This window comes from Macaca mulatta, chromosome 11 (genome assembly GCF_049350105.2).
Source record: "Macaca mulatta isolate MMU2019108-1 chromosome 11, T2T-MMU8v2.0, whole genome shotgun sequence".
Classification (NCBI taxonomy): Eukaryota; Metazoa; Chordata; class Mammalia; order Primates; family Cercopithecidae; genus Macaca; species Macaca mulatta.
Window position 1 is genome coordinate 126,591,482 of NC_133416.1, and position 6,000 is coordinate 126,597,481.

Sequence of the window (6,000 nt, forward strand, 5' to 3'; positions counted from 1 at the left end):
AGATAGAGAGAGAGAGCAGCACCACAGATGGGTAAAATTTAGGTCTACTGGCAAATAATTAAAAATCAATCAATCAATCAATAAAATAAGAATAAAAACCATTTGCCCAGGTACTGGACTGAGTCCTCTCCATGGCTCAATTAATTTGTACCTTGCAACATCACTGAGCCCAGTATGATTACTTCACTGTATACATGCAGATATTGAGGCGCAGAGAGTTGAAATAAATAGCCCCAGGTCACATAGCTAGGAGTTAGCACCCTCAAGAGTTAGACTTGGTTGTGTGTAACTCCAACCCTGGGCCCGAGCTTCTTAAGAGCTGTTACCCAGAACACCACACCCAAAAGGTCTCTGTATTAAAACAGGAGGGGATGGGGAGAGAAGGAGAGGAGGATCTCCCACCTCCCTTTCTCCTCATTTCAATTCCAAATAGAATTGGAGAATGAGGCACATTACTAGCCACTTGGAAAGTCATGACACACGCAGCAGCTGTGAGAAGCTGTCTTGGTTACCTGCTAGTGCATAACCAACCAGCCTGCAAGGGTTAATTTTATGTCAAATTGGCTAGACCATGGTACCAGATATTTCGTCAAACACTAGTCTAGATGTTGCTCTCAGGTATTTTTTTAGATGAGGTTAAAAATCCATAGACTTTGAGTAAAGTAGGTTGTTCCTTATAATGTGGGTGGGCCTTATCCAATCCGTTGAAGGCCTACAGAGGAGAAAGACTGACCGCTCCAGAAGAAGAGGGAATTCTGCCTGCAGTCTGCTTTCAGACTCGAGCTACTGCCAGCCTCCAGAATTGCATGAGCCAGTTCCTTAAGATAAGTCTTTCTATATGGTGGGATGGAAGGGATCCTCCAAAGAAAGAGACCAATAGGAGATACATATATTCTATTGAATATGTATATCCTGTAGAAATTCTGTATATAGACAGAATTTGATATAGCTCTATATCAAATTATATATAGATTGATATCTATAGATCTATATCAAATTATGTATAAATCTATAGAGATCTATAATCTATATAGATACAGATACAGATGATAGTCTATTGGTCCGCTTCTCTGGCAAACCCTGATAAATTGACAGCCTTAACTTAGTGGCTTAAAACAACATCATTTGATGATGTTCATTACTTCTATGGCTCAGGGCTCAAGGAAGGCACTGTGGGGACCTCTTGCCTTTGCTCTAGGATATCTGGAATTTCAACTGGGAAGCCTCAAACGGCTCGGACTAGAAAGGCTGGGCTGAAGGGTTCAATCCCTGGTATTATAACTTGTAAATTTTATTTATTTATGTATTATTTTTGAGACAGGGTCTCACTCTGTTGCCCAGGCTGGAGTGCAGTGGAGTGATCACAGCTCACAGCAGCCTCAACCTCCCTGGGCTCCAGTGATCCTCCCACCTCAGCCTCCAGAGTAGCTGGGATTACAGACACATACCATGATGCCTGACTAATTTTTGTATTTTTTTTGTAGAGACGAGTTTCGCCATGTTGTTCAGGCTGCAAGTGATCCTCCCACCTCAGCCTCCCAAAGTGCTGTGATTACAGGTGTGAGCTATCATGCCTGGCTAGGTAGCTTTTTTTTTTTTTTTTTTCTTTTCGCCCAAGCTGAAGTGCATGATACCATTTCTGCTCGCCGCAACCTCTGCCTCCCGGGTTCAAGTGATTCTCCTGCCTCAGCCTCCTGAGTAGCTGGGATTACAGGCGCCACCATACCCATCTAATTTTTGTATTTTTAGTAGAGACAAGGTTTTACCATGTTGGCCAGGCTGGTCTCGAACTGCTGACCTCAAGTGATCGTCCCACCTTGGCTTCCCAAACTGTTGGAATTACAGGCATGAGTCACCGCACCTGGCTCAGCTTGGTAGTTTTTTAACTCACCTGTCTGGCACGTTGGCAGGATAGCTGAAGGGCTGAGCTTAGCTGGGACTGCAGGCTAGAGACTTTACATATGCCTCTCAGGGGGATGGCCTCTTGGTATTCAAATATCTTGTATGACAGCTCAATGTTCCAGCAAACAAGGCAGAAGTGGACTGGCCTTTTAGGACCCAGGCTTAAAAGTCACATAGCCTCATTTCCGCCATATTCTATCAGTCCCAGATCCAAGGGAGGGGACAGAGACCCCATCTCTCAATCGGAAGAGTGTAACAGATTTGTAGCCACATGGTAAAACTGCCACGGAGGCCCTGAAGTAAAGAAATCTGTGGAATTTTGCTTAACTCAGCTTTTCTCAAGATTTCACTTAGGTGTTGTTATGGGTTGAGTTGTGTCCTGTCTCAAAATTCATATGTTAAAGTCTTAACACACAGGATCTCAGAACGTGACCTATTTTGGAAACAGGGTGGTCACAGATGAAATAGTTAGGATGAGGTCGCCCTAGAGTGGAGTGGGCACCTCAATCAATATGCCGGTGTCCTTCTAAAAAGGGGAAATTTAAACAGACATGCCCCCCGGAAAGACCCTATACGAAGAGAAGGCAGAGATCGGGTTTATGCTTTTACAAGCCAAGGTACACCAGAGATTGCCAGCAAATACCCACATGCAAGAGGAAAGGCTTGGAACGAATCCTTCCCTCACAGCCCTCAAAAGAAACCAACCCTGCCAACACCTTACTCTTCAATTTCTGGCCTCTAGAACTGTAAGACAATACATTTCTATTGTTTAAGTTACCTGGTTAGTGGTACCTTGTTGCAGCAGCCTGAACAACTGAATACAAGTGGTTAAACTAAGTAACAGAGAGAGGCTCTCTAAAAGAAAAGATGTTTACTTGGGAATATAGCACAGCAATGGGAATACACATGTCATAGTAAACATGCGCATATTCAGGGAGATAAAAGAAGGGAAAGGCTTTTTAAAGGAAAAAAAATGAAGAGGATTACATAACTGTTTAGAAATAATTATCCGTGGCCAGTGTGGTGGTTTATGATCCCAGCATTCTGGGAGGCCTAGGTGGAAGGATCATTTCAACCCGGGAATTCGAGATCAGCCCGGGCAACATGGCAAAACCCCATTTCTACAAAAAAATATAAAAATTAGCTAGACATGATGGTGTGTGCCTGTAGTCCCAGCTACTAGGGAAGCTGAGGTGGATCAGTTAAGCTGGGGAGGTTGAGGCTAAAGTGAGCTGTGATTGTGTCACTGCACTGCAACCCAGGTGACAGAGCAAGACCCTGTCGAAAGAAAGAAAGAAAGAAAGAAAGAAAGAAAGAAAGAAAGAAAGAAAGAAAGAAAGAAAGAAAGAAAGAAAGAAAGAAAGAAAAGGAGGGAGGGAGGGAGGGAGGGAGGGAGAAAGGAAGGAAGGAAGGAAGGAAGGAAGGAAGGAAGGAAGGAAGGAAGGAAGGAAGGAAGGAAGGAAGGAAAGAAGGAGAGAACAAAGAAAGAAAGAAATTATCTTTGGCCACAAAGTCCAAGGTTGGACAGGTAATGGCTGAGCAGATGTCCTTTCAAAACATTTTTTTGTGTAAGGTTGCAATGGCTTTTGTGTGAGGTTGTGGTTTTTATAGTCTTTTGTGATGGTTTTTGTTATCAGGCATACACGCTTGAGAACTCTCTCTTCATGGCCTTCCTGGGCTCTATTTGTCAGGATTTTCTTAACACTGGTGACTCCCTGTTGATTCTGACAACTTTCACAAGGTGTTAGCTCCGTTCATTTGTTCATTCACTCACTCATTCAGCCAAATTGAAGGCCCTTCACAGCACGGCCTCCGCCAATCCCCACTTTCACCTCCAACTCCCTTTCTTTCCCCTCACTCAGCCACTTTGTGTTCCCTGAAACTAAAATTCTTGTAAAGATTAAATAAAATATGCAAAAGCCTGGTAAGTAGAAACTCAGCAATAAATACCCATCCCTTTTCTTAGCTGTTTATTCTCTCTCAGTTGTTACTTCTTGTTCTGCTGTTCTCGCCCTTAGGTTTTCTTCTCTTGCTGCATCCTGGGCTTCTCTTCCAGACACCTGAGATTCTAGTCTCCTGAAGAGGCTGGAGTCTGACCCCTCCATGCCCCTGTAAGCTCCTCCTTCTGGTTCCACGCAGAGCTCCCAGGCAGCCCCATGGATAGGGCGAAGGGCTTGCAAGGGCAAGTTCAGGGAAAGAAGACTGGATGTTTCCAGGTTTCACAGAAGCGGCAGAAGAAAGGGAATGCTACCTGAGCCACGCAGAGAAAACTGCTGAGACCTGGGCAACACAAGGTGTTCAGTCCTGGCTCTAATAATAATTAGCTGCTGTAGGCAGAGCTCAGAACCTCTTTAGGCCTCGGTTCACCCATTTATGCAGCCCAGATAGCCACAGGGATCCTCTTTCCCTTAAGATCTAGATAAAACGGATAAATACGCTTCCTATAAATCATAGAAAATCTGGCACCTTCGGCAAGAATTCTGTGCACTCCCAGCTTCACAGCTTTTCTTTTGGTCTTACTTCTATTTAGGGGTCATCTTTCTGTCTCACCCGTAGGGTCCGATTCTGCACTGGGGAAGGCAGAGGAGGAATCCAGTTTCTTTCTTAATCTCCAGCAAGCTAACCACTCGCATGAGGTATCTGTGTGAATGAGCGTGTTGTGGTCACATACTGTGTGTGCTGCCCACCATTGAGTCTCCTTATGTGAACCTACTTTTCCAGCAACCACTCCTCCTTGCCCACTTCAATAGCAGTGGAGGTGGAGGTGACCCCATGGCTAATTCCAAAGGTGAGCACATGATACCCCCCTGACCAATCAGAGCATTCCATCCCCCTGGCCCCAATGATTGGCTCAAAGATGGTCATGTGATCCTAGGCAATCAAATGACAGTACTGGTTTTCCTGGAAAGAAACTATGTATTGGGAATCAACACAAAGCGAAGTCAAAATAGAAGATATAGAAAGTGGCCAGACATGGTGGCTCACCCTTATAATCCCAGCACTTTGAGAGGCCGAGCCGTGCGGATCACCTGAGGTCAGGCATTGGAGACCAGCCTGGCCAACATGGCGAAACCCTGTCTCTACTAAAAATACAAAAATTATCTGGACGTGGTGGCACGTGCCTGTAATCCCAGTTACACAGGACGCTGAGGCACAAGACTCGCTTGAACCCAGGAGGCAGAGGTTGTAGTGAGCCGAGATCGTGCCACTGCACTCCAGCCTGGGCAACCAAGTTAGACTATGAAGAAGAAAGTTAGACTGAGAAGAAGGAGAAGGAGAAGGAGAAATAAAGTTTCTTTTGTGTGTGTGTGTGTTTTGTTTATTTATTTTTAAATAATTTTAACTTTTACTGAGATTCAGGGACATGTGTGCAGGTGTGTCACGTGGGTATATTGCATGATGCTGAGGTTTGGGGTACCATTGATCCCATCCCCAGGTACTGAGCATAGTACCCAATAGTTTTTAAATCCTTGCTCCTCTTCCTCTCTCCCCCACCTGATGGTCCGCAATGTCTATTGTTGCCATCTTTATGCCTATGTGTACCCAACATTTGGCTCCCACTTATATGTGAGAACATGAGACATTTGGTTTTCTGTTCCTGTGTTAATTTGCTTTGGATAATGGCCTCCAGCTGCATCCATGTTGCTGCAAAGGACATGATTTTGTTCTTTTTTATGGCTGCATAGTATCCCATGGTGTATATGTACCACATTTTCTTTATCCAATCCACCATTGATGGGCACCTGGGTTAATTCCATATCTTTGATATTGTGAATAGTGCTGTGATGAGGGACACTAAGTTTCTTTTTTTTTTTTCATTATTCATAAAGCATTTATTAATTTATATTTAGAAAAATGTAACATGAATGAAATCAAAAGACCCACAGTTGACTGGGGAAAGCAGTGCCTGGCACATAAAGCGCTCAATGAGGGACACTAAGTTTCTATGCCATTAATTCAGGCCCTGGATCCAGCCATCCCTGGTGTATTCAATTTCACAAGCAAACAAACATTCCTAACTTATTTGTTCTTAATCCAATTTGGGTTGTTTTTCCAACACTTGCTCCTGAAAGAGACCTCACTAAATGTTAAACCTCA